The sequence below is a fragment of the Rhyacophila brunnea genome, unplaced genomic scaffold (assembly GCF_057557595.1).
Source record: "Rhyacophila brunnea isolate RB1 unplaced genomic scaffold, BYU_Rbru_1.0 scaffold_28, whole genome shotgun sequence".
In the NCBI taxonomy this organism is placed as follows: Eukaryota; Metazoa; Arthropoda; class Insecta; order Trichoptera; family Rhyacophilidae; genus Rhyacophila; species Rhyacophila brunnea.
The window spans coordinates 1,770,204-1,791,675 of record NW_028232945.1 but is presented as its reverse complement, the minus strand read 5'-3'; positions in this window follow the sequence as shown (position 1 = coordinate 1,791,675).

Here is a 21,472-nt window from a genome sequence, read left to right as displayed (position 1 = left end):
CTTATAAAATCCCAAAACATTGTGATTCATCCGCAAAATAATAGATTTTAAATATGCTAATGCAATTTATCTCATAATGCTAGAAAAAATATTAGACGAAGTCTTAGATATCTCGTATTTTGGTTTTAAGCATGCGTTGCACCAATATATTTAAATACTGCATATTTTTATATGAAAAATACTATAAGTGCAATCCAAAGACTAAATCGAGTGAATAATCGAATTTCCTCGTCGACAATCAGAATTTCTAGACTTGGGCACTTTTATCGAAAATATAAAACATAATATTTTTATGACTAGATTATATCAGTATTTTTTTTGTCAATTAAAACATGCAAATTATTACATTCTAGAACTTTTAATATTTCTTAGATCAAAACTTATTTTATGTTTGTATGATATCATTTTATTGTTTTTATCTGATTTTTTACTAGAATAAAATATTTTTGATTATGTAATTTAAAAAACCTTTCAAGAGAGTTGTCATTATCATAAATCTATTTCATTAAATATTCTGCAGATTCAAAAAACAAGATCATAGGTTAGTAATTTTATAACTCTTTATGATAAATAGAATTTATATGATATTCTTTATTTGGTACAATGAGTTCAATATGTATTTAATTATGAGGAAATGTGATAATATTATATCTTATCATAAATATGATTTTTATCTATATTTTGCGCCTAATTATTTTCTTATACTAAGAACAATACTAGGATTATTTAGGAATTTCTCGTTTATTGGAAACTTTGAATATTGGATAGGTGAAAATTTTGAAGCTGCATAAAGGGTTATTTTTCACTGTGTAATTTAAAACATAAATGTCTTCAAACAAAGAATATTTTTATAGGATAAATGTTGAATTTAAGAGCTAAACGAATTAAATCATATAAAAAATTCAATGATTAAGAAAATTCTGATAATAAAAGAAAAAAATTGCATCTAATTGAGCAAAGAAATGCTAATAAATTTATTTTTAATTTATGTATCATTTTAATTTAAATAACAAATCTATGCGAATAAAAAAAATATTTAGTAAACTTTAAAAAAAGAACATATTTCACCATGAAAGTTTTAGAAGATTTATAAATAGCAAAACAAAATACATCGTTATCTACAAATAAAAAAAAATCATTATTAAATTTTAGCAAAAGAACATATTTCATCATGAAAGTTAATGAAGCTATGTAAATAGTAAAAAAAACAATTTTTTTAAAAGCAAATTATATGTCTTATTAAGCTGATCGACTTAAGCGTATATAAGCTCAACCATATTCATTGAATGCCCAGTATGACCAAAGTTTACATTATTTAATTAATATCATTACTTAGAACACTGTGTATTTTTTTAATTTGGAAGTTATGCGTCTGACTTGAAACAATAAACTATATATTTCGATCTTTTTGTCCGAAAAACTGCAGTAATTCATGCTTCTACATTATTTTATTTATACATACTATTCTTTTTATATATATTTCCACACATTATTTTTTTTATTTAAGATTAAAGTAAATTAAAAATAATCTAAAAACAAATAAAAGATAATAATCTAAATCATTAAGATAATGCACGGTTGTGCAATAAAATGTGGATGTAAATGGAATTATAATTCTTAATTCCATAAGAATGGCAGAATATTCATTCATTATATTTTTAAAAAACAATTTTTTTGTGTTCTATAACATAATGTTGTATTATTAGGTCTAATATTTGCTAAAATATTATCTTAATTATTATGATATTTTCATAACCATATAATTATAAAGCTTTTTATAGAAAAAATTTTACTTGATTCGTAATACACAGTCATTTTATCATAAAAAATCTCACATAAAAAAATTAATAAACTCAAAATATTTATGGTGAAAAAATGTAGATTAATATTTTGAATGGTGGGCTGCGTTGGGTTCTTTTAGAAGGCTCTTTTTCTCTCTGTTTGTTTTTCAGAAGAATAGCTTTCAACTGTAAATTCATCAGATGATTCAGAGTCATGTATGAATTTACAAGTATCACTCTCACTCTTATTTTCTTTTAATTTACAAGTTGTATTAATTTCTTGTTGTGTTGATTTACTATGTATTTTACTTTTTCTTGCCGTAAATATATCATCCGCTTCTTTTTTACCGCAACCTTGCAAAATTTTATTTTTATTTTTTATATTATGTTCTCTCAAAAATTTCTTTGATTTTTTTCCAGCTGAAAATGAAGATGTTTCATCATTATGCGTTTTATTCTCACCATATTTATTATCACTATCAGATATCTGTTTAGTTTCTGAAGAATTTTGTTCATATTCACACTTACTAGGGCATTTTTCTTCTATAAAACCTGGTTTAAAATATGATTCTGATTCAGTGTTCTCGTTAAATGGTTTTTTGGGGCTATAATTATTCTTTATGGAGGGTATATTTGTTTTAGATTGATAACGTTTACTATTATAATAAATATCAGTTGTTTCAGAGGAGCAGAAATCTCTTTCATTATATGATTTGATGTTTGAATCATTATGTTCAAAACCAGTGAAATTTTCAGAATCCAGATATACTTCATTTATACTTTCATCACAAATTTCTCTCATTATATTTTTTCCTTTCGATGAAATTATAGCACAGTATAACTTATGTGTCGTTTCCATCGAGTTATTGCACAACATCCATTTCCTTTCAGGCGTTTCAATGGTCAATATATTCCGATTTTTTATTGTTTCTATAGATATTTGCGCATTGTCAAGATTGTAAAAACAATCATAAATCATTTTTTCTTTCATCTTTATGAGAACATTATCTCTTAGGGAGTATAGGGATGTTTTTTTAAACATTAAGTTTTCATTAGTGGATTCAAGTCTGAAGAATTTTCCATCAAAAGATGATTTTAAATTTACTAGAGCCTCTTTACATTCATTGAATTGGTATTGAAAGAAGTTTCGATTTTCAAAACATCTTCTTAAAAACAAAACATACTCTTTCGGCTTTAGTTTGAATACAAAATTCTTTTTAGGATCGCTATTATATCCATATAATCCGAAAAGATTTTCTTTGGTTTTGAACAAATGGGAAAGATGCTTCTCTACATCTTCAATCTTTGTGTCTTCTCCACAATAAATTTTATAGAGTGATCGATCTGTATTAAGGGCTTTTCTAGTGTAGCGATTCACATAAACGTTAATATAATGATCTATATCGATTAGATGATATTCAACGGGGCTATGTAAAAGAATTCCTTCCTTTAAAACGTTTTTAAGAATCTCTTTTCGAGAAATGAGCCTTCTATCTTTATGATTAAAATGCATTTCCAATGTGAAATTTTTATTATTCGGAAAAAAGTGATCCATGATATCCCCAATAGTGTCATTTTCAAATGCTGTGATGATAAAGGTGCTTTTAGATCTATCTAAAATGGTAAATTTGGTTTTGGTCATTATTCTAGATTGTACCACATCTAATATAAATATAAATCAAAGGTTTCATATCTTATCAGATAAGAAGATTTCAAAATTCATCATATTTTATGTCTCAATGACATCAAATATAAAAATATGTTTGATAATACAAATAAATAATATTAAATCATAAAATAAATCGGATTATGAGCTACTTATGTAAAAAATAATCTAGAATATACTATTTTTTAAATGAAACCAAATTAAATGCGTTAATAGATGCCATATTTTTAGAAATTAAAACGAATAAAATTTGCCCAAAATTGTCTGCAAACTAAGTTGAAAATAATTTACCATCATATTTATGAAATTTAGAAACATGAATTTTTTTTATGAAAGCGTACCTTTAATTTTATTTTTAAAAAATTTATCTCTGCACTATACAAAAAAATGGCGTGCGATAAAATCGTTTTATAAATGTATTTCGATTGAATTTGGAGCGAATATGATTTTTTTATGATTTGGTATGTTATATATGAAACGGAAAAGACCAAAAATATTCATTAAATGATAAACTTTACATAAAAGAACACACATATTTTAAGAATCATGCTGACCACGTCTAAGTAGATAAAATCATTCAAAAGAAAATTAACCCATAAATAAATATCTAAAAATGCTTTAAATTATAAAAATTAGCCATAATTGACTAAATATAATAAAAAAACATGAAATAATGGAATATTATTTATATTATCTAAAGGATAATAACCTAGTTGTGAAAACTCCCTAGAAATTCACTGCAACACTTCATAGTAAAAAATGAAATGATCAATTTATCATAACAATGTTGTTTTTTCAAACCTTTTATTTATACAAAAACCCAATATAAATAAAAAGATGCATATTTTTATGTTTAAATTACTTAATTAAAAAATACCATAATCTAATAATATATTCTAACGAGTTTCGTTTAGCCTAATGTTTAATAAATCTAATTGATGATAATTTTCGAAAATACTACAAAATAGATAAAAATTATGGATATTGATTGTTGCAAATGAATCTAATTTTAGCAATTTAGGTTTCAATTGAATTTGTAAAGAGTATATGTGTATATAATTGATTGTATTTTATCATTTTATACATAGAAATAAATTATAAAGCTACTATTTATCGAATAAAAGTTCAAAGACATAAACGGTATCTAAATTTGCAGTTTATAGGATGCTTATGAATAAATTTTTCCTTTATATTTTTTTCTGGAAAATTTAACTATTGCGGTCACATATATCTATTTGTTCACTGTATATTCCTCTGTTACTATATTTATACTGTGTTACAATTGGCGCTTTTCATTTGTTAATCTATCATATGCAATTGATGGCTATGACAACATAGTTATAAGCCAAAAAATACATTATGTGAATCAACACAAGATTTATTGTAAGTTGAGCAAATTTAAACCATTGAAGATTATACCATGTTCATTAGAAAATTTTACGTTACGATAAAAAGAAAAGCTCAATCACATGTGTAGAAAAAGAATTTTCAATATTGATAATTTTACGAATTCTGAAAGAGACAACCAAGATATAATCTCTGACTGATAGAACGGCGGAACTATTGCAATTCTGATCAGAAACGACATCTTATGTCATAAGACTAGGCGATTGGCTAAAAAGATCCACTCTGACTTTAAACGAGCTGTGAATGCAAATAAAGTTGAAGCATGGTTAAAGCATCAAAATGAACACATAAAAAGCCATAACCAGAAAAATATCATTAAAAAGTGTTTTTATACGTTTATTATATAATCAATAGCAATCATATCATTTTCATGGTGCAGCGAATGATCGTATCATTAAATGTGAAAATAAAGGTGAAATATAACTACATAATAACCGTATTAATGGTTTATAAGGGTTCTTTTGTAAAAAAATAGACATTATTAATATCATAACATTGCGGCATTTATAGCTGTCAAAGATAAGTTAACGTTAATTTATGCGAAAAAATAATTACATACGGCTTAATTGACTATTTATAAATAAGTTTTAGCTCAATCAGAGATGTTTGTGTATAATAATTAATATGAAAGAAAAAATCGAAATAATATTTGCAAAAAGAGAAGTTGTTAACAGATTAAAAAAAGAATAGGTGAAAAGAAAATTTATATAAAAAATATGGTAGTTTATTTGAAGTACTCTCAGCTATATTGAAATGATCATAAAAGAAGATGAAAATCTTGAATGAAAGAGGAAAGAGAAGGATATAACAATGCATAAAAAGTAAAGAAGTAAAACAATTAGAAAATAAATTACTGAATATGCATAAAATGTTATAAAAAATTATGCTTTAAAGTTAAGTTGCTTCAAAAAAATTTGGGTTTGAAAGAAAGAGATTTATAAAAATAAAATATTAGCACTGTATTTTATAAAGAAACAAGGTAATTAAGTTGAATTAACTTATAAAAAAAAATAAATAATGTTCCTATTTTTCTTATAATGGTGTAAATACTATAAAGTATTGTAGAAAAGCAAAATTTTATATTTCTTTGGCAGAAATGTGTCTTTAAATATTGATTTCAATTCTTCAAAATAGGAAATCTTGTAATAAATGGGCTGAAGTCATCTCCTTTGCTACAAAGAATACCCACAGATCTTATAAAAAATGCAATTCATAAAATTATTTTAAAGAAAAATACAAATGCTATAAAAATTTATTAATATGAGTGATTTCAGTACTTGTTCCCAAACTTATGAAAGATGGATTATTTTTGTTATAATGTACTATATATTTTTATATCACAATATAAAATAGAATATGACATCATATTTATCTTATAGCACAAAATATTAATTCCCTGTGTACTTTTATCTTTAGAAATTATATTTTTTATAATACTTTGCACAAATTTTCTGTTAAATTAAATTATCTTATAGTTTATCAATTTATTTATATAATTAGAGAAAATTATTTCTAACCGGAATTTTCTATCATAAAAAAACCGCATCAAATCAATCGTCTCGATATAGTTTATATAAGAGAATTATTCCGCTGCATATTAGTACCTTGAATATTCTTCATCTCTCGCATACACCAAAACTTATTTTCAAGGTATTTGATATATATTTGTACTATAAATCGCTGCAAGTAATCAAAAAATGACCATTAAAAATACCGATATCGACACTAACAAATTTTTATGATTTTTATATTTCTTCAAGACTGACAAATATAGTTTTAATTTTTGTACGTTCATTAATTATAGTATATATTTTGAATAGCAATATAAAATTTTTGCGCCTACCGTGGTTCATTATACGATAAATGTAAAACAAAGCATATATACTTAAATGTTACTTTTTTCTTTTTTCTGTAAGACCTAAAAAAAGTCTAAATATTTTATACTTACATATTATCCGCTGTTGCATATATTTATTGCAGTTCAAGGTATCTTAATAAACGAATTGCACACAGAACATAATGTTTTGACCTTTGACATATAAGTTTTGTTTTATAGTACGATTCGGATGCAGATACTTGATTTACTATCAAATATTGAATCTCTGTGGTTAAGAGTGCGTTTTTGCATTCTTATTTAGAAGGAAGAAAGAACCAACACTTCAAATTCCACAACGGCATCAATAACTCCCCATAAAAATTGTAAATTCTGAAGTATTTTTAAAATATAATTGAAGCCTTATATTGTCGTATCGGTGATTTTTATTTACAAGGATACTATCCTGTTCATGTCAAGGGTCTATTCTTTATAAAATAATAAATTATTAATCTTTGCTTCATTATTTCCTTCTTTCAAAAATAATAGAAAAAATTTTACTTATAATTTTCGAAAAGTATAATGTTAAATTGACTTCCTAAATTATAATTTAAAAAATAATGAATTTAAAACACATAAATTAGCTAGCTATAATAAATTCTTAGCTGGTGATTTTTATCATTTAAAGAATCAACGAACATTCTCTTCGTCCATCTGTCTAAGACATGGCTGTATTTATTGCTATCTTAATGTGAAATTGATATATTTACTTAAACTTTTCGCACATTAAGTCCTTAAAGAACTCATAGTCACAAAGAAAAATGTGGCAAATATTCAAACTATAGGTATGTGGAAAAAACCTAAAATAATAGGTCTATGTAAGAGAAAGGTTTTCGAAGAAGAGAAGTAGAAAGTATTTAGACGTAATGATCCTGTGAGCATTTCATCACATTTTACTTGAACAGAAAATCTACAATAAAAATACCGAAATTAAGCCATATATCTTAAGGTTATTTAAAATATTCAAACACCGTAGAGTTACGTTTAAATTATGTATTTATTATAACTAATTTTGAAAACTCAAGTCGTGATTGCAGACTTTGGGTAAAGGAGTGAACAAATCCCATTAGTATTTGGTTCTTAGAAAATAATAAAAAAGTTTAAATAAAATCTACAATCTATCGACTCAACTATTATACAAAACGAATTTTTTTGTGATAAATGTCGAAAACAGATAAAAAAAGCCATTGAATTTTGTTCTATTAGCCAAATATATTTTTATATAAAAATTAAAGTCATATAGTCTTTTTAAAATAAAGATTATATATGTACATGAAATAAGAAATTTATCAGAAAGCCGAAAAAATATGATTTACTTTTTACATACTTTCACTAGTTAAATATTGCAGCCCAGTCTTCTTTTTACAAATTACAAAATAATATCATTGTTATAAATACGAATTGTGGTAAAAATTAATTTTGAGGGGTTCAAAAACAGCAATACATACAAAATAAAAGATCAATTTTGACAATTTGATCAATAAGTCTATAATATAAAATGTGTTGAGTGAAGTGATTATAGTAGTGATAATAATAAAAAAAGTGATTACATTATATTCAGCATATTATCACATCTAATTTTTTGTTTGGTTGAATTGTGTGGTGTAATAGAACTGAGGATTATATAAATTTACATCAAAAATTTTATTTATAAAAATATAATGTTAATAGAAAGATGTAGCGAAGTTTTTAAAGGTTTGTTGAAATTCTAAAATAAAATATTGGTGTTCGTAAGGGTTAATATATTAGCAATGAACTATTTATTATACATTTAAAAAACATTTTTATATCATTGGGCATTTTTTTAATAAATGCTTATACATATTGTATGAGTTTGAAAAATATATCATACTTTTTATTTCATAAATGATTATACTGCATTATATTTTTATTTATGGATAAATTTTTATTGTAGAGGAAATTATTATCTTTTTAAGACTGTATCGCAATGTTTATGGTTAATAAAAAGATTATTTTACAATTCTTATTATTTTTTTTATAAAATTGGAATATGCAAATAAAAATAGCATATAGATAAATTTGTATTTGACATGTCATTATTTTTAAATTTCATGTGAAACTAACAAAACCTTTAAATCGCACACATAAATGCATCTCTCTAATATATTTAAACTTTTTTTACAATATTTAGTTGCTGTTTAAGCTGTCTGACAAAGTCATTAGTTTATATTTGTTTTATATTGTAATGTTTATATTTGGAAGATTATGAATGCGGTGACTAATTTAGTTAAGAAACGCTTATTTAGCGGCCTGAGTTACAAATGAAATGCAACTCGAATCAATATAAATTTACTCACAATGAAAATACCAGCATGGGGGCTTGTCTGTGGAAAATAGAAAGTAAAACCATAACAAGTAAAAAGTCTTAACTAAATCAGAAAGTTGCTGTGTAAGAAGTTGCCAAATTTCCCGAAATTATAAGAATCTGTATCCGTTTATCAACTATATGGGTAAATGTAGAGTTAAGTGGTAGCATAATTAAATGGCGACGTAAAGTATATAAAATGACAGCCCCCCTCTATATCGACTACCACCTGGCTTAACAGGTCTAAGCCAGGATAATAAACTTTTAATCGCATATGTGAAAGTTCACGCATTGTGGTTCATCTGATAAGCAAAATTTTCTAATAGTCATAAGCGAACTTCCCCAAAAGAAGATATATACGAGTAAATAAATAAAAATACTGTAAAATTGTCTCAGATCTAAAAGAAAAGATTTATTAAAGCTTCAGATTATACATATAATGACGATGCTGTATTTTACAAATTAATTTGTCTAGATGGCTTTAAATGTTTACATTAAGCAATAAAGGTATTAAGATGTGGTGAAAAAAATTACTCACATTTTAATCACCTCGCAAAATTAAAAATAATATTTAAGCATATTGTGTATTTGATATGAAATCTTGTGACATCATTTTTATAAAGTACTCTAGTTACCTTATAAATTTACAGCTTATGCAAAAATCCAACAAATAAAACACTTCGGTAATATTTTTTTTAAACATAAAATCACTTTATATGTAGGGTGTTTTATTTAACTTCAAATATATCACCATAAAATATTTATAATTTATACATTATACAAGTTATCATAGCAATTATGAACCTAAAAACAGAAAAATTGGTGAAGTGATATCTAGTGAAATGTAATGTATTTGGGTATGCTAAGTATAAAAATTAATCGATATAAGATGAAATCGGCGAAAATTTTTCACGCAAAAAAAATGAAAAAAAATTAGCAAATGTTATTTTATTTTAAATTATCTATAAACTTTTTCACCGATAGAATCTTATATCTAGCACAGACTAAACATATATGATTTCATTTCACACAAAGTCTCTCTATTTAAATTATGATCGTTCCAAAATTTTTGTATGGAATTATAAAATAATATTCTAATGACTTTTTTCATTTCTTTCAAATTATCTTTTTTTCTTTTTTGAATTTCAAAAAATGGAATTCCATTAATTTTTGCATCTTTCATTGTTTGACCTGTCATAATTTCATTGTGGTACGGATTAAAATCGATAATTATTTCATCTGCTAAAATTATATGGCTAAAGAATTCTTTTATAAAAGCAATAATTGGATCGGACGAAAAATATGTTACAACTGTCATCACAAAAAGAGGCGAAAAATAGCATAGTTTGTATATTATTTCTATTGAATATGTACTGTCAGAAATAAGTGTCATTTGGGATTTAATTTCAAATGTTCTAATAAACTCTTGTAAATGAACCTCATTCATATTAGAGTTTTTTACCAATCTAGAGCGAAATTGATAAATTTCTTTTAATTTATTTGTCATTTGAAATTGTTGAATATCTTCATTTATTAAACTAACATCAGACTTTGATCTTAAGATATAAGAAAGAGCATATAGGATAAACATAATGGCAATTATAACGCTTAACATTATTACTAAACTTTTTATTTCTTTTCTCATAAGTGAAATGGATATAATTCTATCGGCAATGTTACTAATTTCCCAATTTATTTATTATAATTTACCTTTTTGATAATTCTGATAAATGTGAAAAATTGTATTTATTAAATTAGGATATCATAGATTTCCCGGCATTAAAGCATTCACTTTTTTTATTATGAAAATGTAATTTAAAAGCTGATTTGTTGCATTAATTTTATAATAAAAAATATTTTTTTCTCTGCGATAATTTATCTTGATAGCTCGATTAATATTTGGGATTTAATATTTTAAAATTTGACAATGAAATAAAAAATAGTGCTTTTTTTTAATTTTATTATGTTAAATATTCAAATAAAAATTTTAATAAATAGAAATAAAGAAAACACGTGGCTTGTTTCTATACATAATATCACATTCGCTATAGAGTAAATAATGTCTTCATTAAGTGTTTACTTTTCTTTTATATTTAAGTATGCGATCTGAATAGTCTTTATAGATTATTATACAATCTAAATGTAGATTGTAAAAATCACATAATGAATAAATAAAATATAGAAGATGTAAAGTATGAACATAATAACAATTACCATTTATATCCCACTTAAGCACAGTTTACAGGCTCCTTAAGTCATCAAGTAACTTTGTATAATTTATTGTGATTTAATCGCGATTAAATTTCTATATACATTGCTAGTAAAAAAAAGGAATTAAATTTTTATATCATGATTTTTTTTTAATTTATTAATTGTATAAAATCAACGATTGTTCAAATACAAAATTATAAGCATGTGATTCTTTTAGATATTTTTCCGATTAGAATTTCGAATTGTATAATTTCTTGTTATAATCTGTAAACATCAGCGTAGGCATATTTATCTTAAAAGGCAATTTTCTATTATAGATCTGGCAGTTAACAAATCTGTTTAAAATATATTTATATAGAATTTTATTATGTGTTATTTTACTAATTGTCGTGAAAATATATCTGAAAGAGAGCAATATATTTTATATAAGTTTTGGCTGTTTTCCACGTAGAATATAAAAGACTAGGTTGTAAGCGTTGATTTATGTATATTTTATGTCTTATATTAAATTACCTTAATTATGATATAATAATACTTATAGTTATCGTTCAAATATATTTTTTGAATTACAGAAATCACTTTTTTTGCATCTAGAGTTAATTGCTTTAATAAAACGTACATAAAGGAATGTAAAGTATTTACTGATAATTCCACAACGTGGAAAAAATAAATTTTATGACACAATATGCCGTATCAAACCATTTAAAATTAATGAAAAAAAATCAATGGCTTTTACGAGTAAAAAAAAACAAAAATCATAAAAAAACTAGGGCTATGAAAAATATAGCTGGAATAAAAATAATATATTTTATGATCTAGAATTTATAATATGAATATATCTAACATATTTAAGATCAAAATTAAAAATATTTTTGCGCGAACAGCTACTAGATGATAACAAATATTCATTCTTGTAAAAGCTGTATAAATTTTCTAGAAAAAAAAATGATTAGAAGATCCATTTTTTGTTAGAGATGGGTATAAAATAAAATATGATCCAATGCACTAATGCTTTTTTGAATTTTAAATTTTAATTATACGGAAGTTTTTATGACAGTTATCTGAATGATCCGATCACACATGCAAATAGCCTTCTTATTTTTTAGAGACCTTTACGAAATTATGAAAATATATCTTTAGCATACATCATAGCCTGGTACGTAATTCAAGTAGAAAAATAAGCTTTCATTAATATTCTTTGCCGTATTTTTGCCCTGTATCATAAAAGAATATAATAAAAAAAGTAATATTAAAGCACATGAATGTTATAAAAATCGGAATATATTATGATCGTACCTTTCAAGCTAACAATTTTTTTTACTCTACATCTATGTGTGAAAAAAAAATCATGGTATTTTTTATTCTAAATTAGACTTTAGGTTAATTTTAACATGATTTAATAATACCATATACACAGTTAACATCATATATGCATAAAGGTTACAAGTTTCGAAATATATAATGCGTAAAAACCAACGATTTATATTTGTTTTCTTCATACTACAGCAAAAATTATTTGCCACATTTCTATCGCATCATATAATAATAAAGATTTGTTGTAACTTTTACGTGTATAATATTCATGATATTTGTGTTACGTATGAGTTTCAAAACTTATGATATTTGCATATAGGCTAGAATTATGTAGTTTTCAAATTGACTGTAGGGACAAAATGTCAAAATAAATTCAAAAAAAAATGTAAATTTTCGTGTTTAAAAAAAACAATAAATAGATGCGTGGCCTTTTTAGTTAAAACTTATTTTATTTCTGTTATATATGTTATACTGGATTTCTTATGCTTTTTATTTTTCATTGATTAAATAATATTTAATCAAAAAATTCTCAAAATAAAACATATCAACATATGACATTTTTTCTGCTTATTAATCAATATGTAATACAATAATTGCTGTTTTCTCACATTAAAAGACACAAACTTTTATATACAGGAGTGCCACTTGAAAAAATAACGTATGTATTAATATTTACACAGTTTGGTTGACATAAGTTATCTAGTATATTGTAATTTGGATTTTTTGAGGAATGAATTGTTTCATTGGAATGCAATTTGTTAGATTATATAAGATATTCGAATCATACAATTTTTACAGAACAATATTTGTGTCATTCTTTTAGTGTTAAAAGTAATGTGTAAAATCATGCGATTTTTATCCGCACATATAAGGAGGTTTTTTTATAATAATGTTGTTATGATTTGTATTTTATAAAATTATTTTAAGTCATATTTTACACAATTAAGTTATTTATTATGTCGAATCGATATTTTCATAACAATGAAGATACATAATGTAACAATAAAAGAACATAATTATGACAGTAAAAAGAAATTAAATATATATATTTAAGATTCGAATTTAATTTCTATATTTTTTACATGCATTTTAAAATTAAATTTCGCTGATGTATTGCTTTTGTTATTTATTTATAGGGTTTATTCCTAAAATAAATATATAATATAAATGTTTTTGTGTTTTTGGATATCAATAAAGGCGGTTAAAACATAGAGCGGCTTAATGAAGCGCGCGTTGTTGAAATTATAAATACCATGTTAATTAAATATGACAAGAATCATTCCACAAACTTGATATATTTTGCACATTTATTTTTTTAGATGCTGAATATCAGCCAAAACTACATTATATTTCTCACAGCCTTGTGTTCATGTGTAATCGAATATTTCTAATTTTATTTTATAATACTTTTGTAAAATTATCATTGACTTTTAAATTCTTAATATTTTTTTCAACGAATAGAAATTATGATTGACAAATTATCTTTTGAACTAATAATAAATGATCAAAATTTAATCTTTTGAAATTAAATTATTTTGCCAGTAATTTGAGATCATAATGAACAATTTTTATATAAAAAGAATGGATTACGAGCTAGATTTAAGAAAAAAGGCCATAAAAAAAATTGGATTCTTTCCATAGAAAAGATGTAATTTAGATACATATACCTATTTTTTTCACTGATAAAGAAAATAAATACAAAATTAGAACGAATATACGTATAGAAGCAAATTATATTTTTTGAACAAGATAAAATCAAGAAAAAAACTAAATTACATGTATTAAAAATAGAGAAAACTTAAACATTTTTCTTTCCTAAGAGCAGAAAAACATCATAAAATATACGTTACAAAATCATATACAATATTTATCGAAACTTATAAAAAATATTTGTTTAACAAATTTATTAACAAATAAACAATGATTAAATTCACAACGAATGTTTTTTCGCTGATGTATAATTGACTGCTTCTTCATTTTAATTTATTTTAATTATTTATTAATAATCAAAATTAGAAGCAATTATCATTTTTATATTGATCTAATTAAAAGAGGTTGAATATGCACCATATTCAAGTTTATATGCTTTTATAAGTCGTAATCTTATACAGAGATATTAAGACGTGTTATAATTAAGAATGTTCTTTGAAATATGATAGTTTAAAAATATTAGAAGGTTTGATAGGTATTAGAACATATAATTTAAAAAATGATGTTCTGAAATTCTGTTAAGCATGAATACTTGGAGGAATCAACCATCCTTTCTGCAAGAGATTTAAATAAGGCTATTTATTTGTCCCTAGAAGCTTTTTTTTTATAAAAAATCTGCAAGAATATCAAAGATCGGTTTTAAAATTGCAATAGAAACACATGAAAATCAAGAAAAATATTAATGAATATAATGATACATGTAGCAACAAAATTCTTGTAAGTATTCGTGAAAATACTATTATTAGAATGTATTATATTTATCTTTTTATAATTATTTGCTTCGTTTGGATTTACAAGAGTAAATAAAATATATAAATTAGTATTACGAAAGTCTATGGTTTTTTTTCTTTTTTGATTTATTTCTAGTGTATAAACTATATCTAAGTGTTATTAAAATATTGAAATTATTTTAATATATACGACAAACACATGAAAATTTTAGACAGCAATTTTTTAAATTTTTTTAGAGTTTTTCAAAACTAAAATCTATTAAGCATATTTTATTGCCTCATGTATTTCTATTTTTCTATCATTTAGTTAGATTTTGGCGTCGCTGATTTCAAAACTTCTATGCCGAAAAGAACGCAGCCTTAAAAGGGTGTTTATTATAGATTTTTCATTTTTTTGTATCAAGTTTACTTTATTTTTGAAAAAAATTTATCGTATAATTCCTGCTTTTTATGTGAAAATAATTTTATGCTTTCAAATAGAGTCTTATATACTTTTTTTAGGCATATACTTTTGAAATCAAACAAAATTCTCTGTAAATCTTAGAATTTTGCTTAAAGCATCACATAAACAAACTTTGTAACCAATCTGTGCTTTCGATTGCATCTAAAAAACCCATTTCTTGCCTTATATTTTTATTATATTGTCGGTATGATTTTATACGTTATTTTTTTTTATTTAATGATGATTAATGTATTGATGCGCATTTTTTTATTTGGTTTATATTTAAGATGGATAGAAATAATAATACGAAGAAAATACAGGTTCCAGCAAAATAATAGTAAATCAAAATTTAAACAAAATAAACAATATAATATATATGCTCAGTATAATATAATTAGCGAAATATATATTAAAATTGTATTATAAGACTAAACTGATACATGAAAGAAGACGAAAATAGAAAAAATGTAAAAATTTGCATATGGCAGAGGGGTTAAATTAAACCAAAGTAAATGTATTTATTATACCATCGAGGTTCTAGTTTTAACTGCAACAAAAATCAAGCATCTATAGTATTATATGGAAAAGAACGGCATAAAAAATATTTAAATAAAAAAGAAAAATAAAATGGCTGATTTGTACAGGGCTTTATTATATAATTAAAAAAAAACGAAAAAATCACAATTTTGATTTTCTTCGTTTTGTGTATCAGTATGTATATTATGTTGCTATATCCTATTCATGAACAAAAAAATAGTTTCTAATAAGTAAATATTACGGTCATTTATTATTATTATTTTATGCTTGTATAACTTTCTTATATTTTTCGGCATTTTAAAAATAAAATTTTAATAAAATTTTCATAATTTTCTATAATATTTCGCTATTTTGTTAAAATTAAAATTATGTTAATATATCTGTTAATTATGATCACAAGAAAATTATAGGCCATCTATAGCACATTTTCATATTTCTATAAAGCGAGTTTAATTGCAATACATTAGTCTTTTATTTTTATGCACAAGCAGATTATTAATTATTATGGTTTTTTTACAGCACATTTATCACATATATATATCTTTAATTTTTTATATTATTTCTTTATAATATCATATAATTCTTTAAGTGATAAAATTCCAGATTATATTTATTCTATGTATATAAAGAAATTTTTTCCTGTGATGCTTATATATCTTATCGTTTTATTATAGGTTAACTTTAACTAATTTATAATTTGTAGGTTTTTTTAGAGTTCTATGCCTTTTATATATTCAATAAAATACCCAATCTAATTTTATGATACTAAAACCATTCGTGTAAAATTGCTATAAAGATTTTTTTAATTTTTAATACAAAACATTTTGTAAAATTCAGAAATTAATCGAAACTCTCGTGTTTTTTGCACATGTATTTATATATGCAAATCGTGAAATCCGGCATATAATTATTAAGATAGATCATTTTACCATAAAAATGAGGCACGATATGCTACAAAACAACAAATTCAAATTTTTTAAATCAGTAATCCGAAATTCCTAACCTTAATTTTCATGACTTTAAGAATAATAAATTCTTATGACCATAAACCAGACTTGCAATAGATTAAATATAAATGATACGTTTGGCTGTTTTTATAATAAGCCCGGTAATTTATCTCTTTTAATCATGTACAAAAATAAATTTGGATTGATCTTCTATAATTTGAAAATTTTCTAAAATAAATTGTTTTAGTCTTGATCTATGTAGATAAATATACAGTTGTAAGGTCACCTATAAGACATATACATTTTATATTCTAGAAATGAATTATTAAATATTTAAATAGCATTATTAGACAATAAAACACTGGAAAACCAGTAGTTTATTCAACAAAAATTCTATAATATAATTGACAGAAAGACGCTTTTAATTTAATATATAGCTCTTTTGGGAAATTATATCTTAACATAGAAATATGACCATTTAAAAAGGTATATAAACCTATTTTTTATTAATATTGACATTATATTATTTAAAAATATTTTTTTTAATGAAAAACACAAGCATAATTATAACTTTGAATGACAAAAACTGTATTTATGAGAATAAATAAGAAGGCTATAATATATTAGTATTTATTTAACGAATTTTGTGCTAATAATAATGCCTAACACTTTTTCTTTTATAATGATCAGACCATTTCTGATGTGAAATAAATTTACTATAATGTAAAAGACAAAAATGCATTATAGAATTTTTTATATTATAAAATTGAGGCTTTTTCTAAATATGCGAGAAATTTTATTGATTAAAACACATGTTTAATGATACTGTGATATATTTAACTATTTTAGATGCCGAAAACAATTTTTTTTCTCTCTTTTTTTTTTTGAAATTAGGCTTTATCTCTATGGCTTGATTAATAGTTTAAATATCGAAAATTATATTAAGTGCTAAAAAAATTTCAGGCTGAAAAATTATTAAAAATCAATTTTACTACTAAGCCAATCATTAGCAACTTCTTGATTCCTAATGATCTTAATATAAATCTGTAAATAACAAAAAGAGCCTAGAATATATAAAAAATAAAAAAAATGTAAATAATTTTACAAATGTTATTTTTAAATTGCAAAAATCAAATTTTAAACATTTGCTTCGTAAAAGGCGTTTCGATTTAAATAATTATTTAACAGTCATACTATGCGTTGAAAAAGACATATCAAACAGTTGAAACCTTAGGAAACAAGATTGAAAGTTCCATTTGATCATATTTAATAAAGCAAAACTGTGTGGGAGCTTAAAGTATTAAAGTTCTAAATCGTTTTTTAGTAAATAAATATCTATAGAATATAGATTATTACATGTATGCGCAATAAATTGACTCGTATTGATTTTAATATCTTAATAGTATTTTTCAAGTTTGTGTATATTTCATGTATCGTTTATCGATATAATTCTAATTTAGAGCATATATATAAGAACTGTAAAGTCGATATAAAGGTAAAATTAGAAACGGAATGATTCTTTAAAATATTTTTTTCAAGAAAGATTGTTAATTTTCTATACATTAAAAATTTACTCAATATAACAAAAAGATATCATTTATAATATACCGAAGGTATTTTTTGAAGTGCAAGGTACTTTTGTGATCCGAACCTAAATAAAGAAACAGCATTTTGCTTTAGACCATAGCTTTGATATAATATTTATGGTTTAAATATGCTGTGTAGCTTGCAAAGATGATTACTACATATAAAGACGCTTTTTGTAATTCATGTATAAACGACATATGTTTTTCTAAAGTTAGATCAATGTAAAATTTGCTAGTGTAGTTTTAAAACGGCCATACAATAAAAAATTATGTTCACTCGGCTTTTATGCATTATATATGGATATGCAAAAAGCATAAAAAAAAATTATCCACAAAATATAATCTGAAAATTAGTGTGTGCATTATTTTATATTCACAAATCTGTAAAGGAATTCTTCGCAATACTATTAGTTTTATTAAAAACTTAAGTCGTATAAAATTAAGTTAAAAAAATATACTATGACAAATTCATGCATTTTGGTTCCATATGGAACGTTAACTTAAAATAACAGCTTAAGTTGGATTTTATTTATTTGAAGATATCAAAAGGATTTCTATCGTAATACTTAAATCAATAATGCATAGGGATCAAGAACTATAAACAATAGTGCTTAAAATCTTGCACAAAATTAAATTTTAATTAAGATGCACTTTAGACAAGCAAAATCACAGTTTGCATAGAAAAAGCAGTAAGATCTGCTTTGTCCATAATAAAATAAAAACAAATATCTAACATTAAAAATACATAAATCACGATAAATTTATTTATGAGCAAGTTTCTTTTGTCTAATTTTACTTATTATGACGTGGTCAGTCCATTGGGGATATTGCACAACTTGTTGCTGCATCTTTTGATACCTTTCCCAGATATAACTTCATCAACTGCTCTTCTTTTCTCAAACTAGAAGATATCATGTTCTTATATAGTGTGAGAGCTTGTATGTATGCTTCTACTTCGTCCGGGATTATTAACTCCTTGTCATATTTTTCATGGAATTTTGTAACCACCTCATCCCAAGTCATTACATATGGTATTACTCTTGTTTTAAATTTGTGAATTTTACCAGTATATGTATAAGATGACATAATTACTATATTTATCATTCTCAACTTCAGTTAAGTTGTCGAGGCTAGTTATACCCATTTCAATTAACGTGATAAAATTTTCTTTTTTATCGTATAGAAAAATATCTGGTCTATTTTTTTTGATTAGAATATGTGTTTTTATTCTGGTATCAATCTTTTTTCTGGTTTTCGTTTTCGGTGAAATAATTGAAATAATAGAAATAATAGAATTTTACCCAAAGGAAGACGTAGGTATATAGATATCTGGATAGTTCGAGGTGTGAATAATGTATTTATTTAATTTAGAGATATTAGTATTTTCCAATAATAAATCACCAAGAGATATCTTTATGTATATCTACAAGGTTAAAATTACATAATCTAAGGGCTAATTTTTAATGTTTGCTGGAAATAGACATTAGATTGCTCTATATTTAACCCCCCGAATATGATAGATGTTCAATTGCAGAGTAGTACCATACTTAGTAAATTAGAATGGTGATATCTCAAAATACTTAAATTCTTGCATAAAATAAAATGGGATAACAAAACGAAAAAGAAACGTAAGCACGATTAGAGTTAAAGAGTAAGAAGGCTCCTGAATTAATAATCTTGAAAGAAATGCATTCCTAGAATAAAGTCTTGAAGTGATTGAGACCGTAAGAAATAATTTAGTTTTGAGGAAGACACACGAATACATAATGTTCAAAGAAATAGATTCCCAGAATAAAGTCTTGAAGTGATTGAGACCGTAAGAAATAATTTAGTTTTGATGAAGACACCAGAATTAATAAATTTTGAAAGTAAAAGATGCATTGAAGAATATAAAGAAATTAATACGCTTATTATTAAAAAAGCTCAATAAAGAAAATCAGAGTTTTAGCTGAACAATTATATAATTATGAAAATTAATCACATTCACAAAAAAATTTACATATTTTTTAAACTCATATTTGTTTTGTGATTGGAAGTTTATTTATACCGTCGTTTCACAACTTTTTTAGCCTAAATTTCATAAATATATGATTTCTGGATTTTAATGTCATCATTCATCAGTACATCAAGGAAATTTGAATCGTTGTTAGACCATATTAATCAAGAATTTGCAAATTTGCATCACAAATTATTATTTATTTACCTTAAATCTAAAATTTGATAAACAGTAGGCAATTATCAGTTGGAAATTCATTTATAGCTTGATTTAAATGTGTCAAGAGATTACTATTACCACATATTTTTTTATTTAAAAAGGTCTACTAATGTCCGGAACATTGATTAAAAATTTATAATAAATATATACAAGCCTTTTTATCAAGAAACCTTAATTAAAATATATTAAGAGTTTAAATTTAACAAGAAATATAAAATTCATGCCATATTATATACGAATATTTTCGGTAAGCAGCTTAAAAGATTTTATATTATGAAATGAGACGGTGACAATTATCATATTACACACATTTTGAAGTACAAATTCATGATATATAAGAAAATGAATTAATTTTGATCAAATATATCAGAGAATTGTAAAATTTTAGGGCATATAAAATTCGATATTTGCCTTATAAGATACAAAAAAGTATAATTTCCGTACTATTTAATAGATGTGGGTTTTTTTTATTTATTTGTTTTTATTGTATTCTTTTGCTTAAATGATATTGATCTATTTATATTATTCTATATCTCTTATAAGGGAATGCATAATATTTAATTTTCAATGATTATAAATTCATATAAGTTTTTATATTATTCAAAGTCATTTGTTCAATTGCATAACCTTGTTTATGAATAGATTCATAAAAGGCTTTAGAAACGGTTCTGGCAGCCAGAGACACATCAAATCCATCTGTATCAATGTATTCAAGCAAAGTCTTAT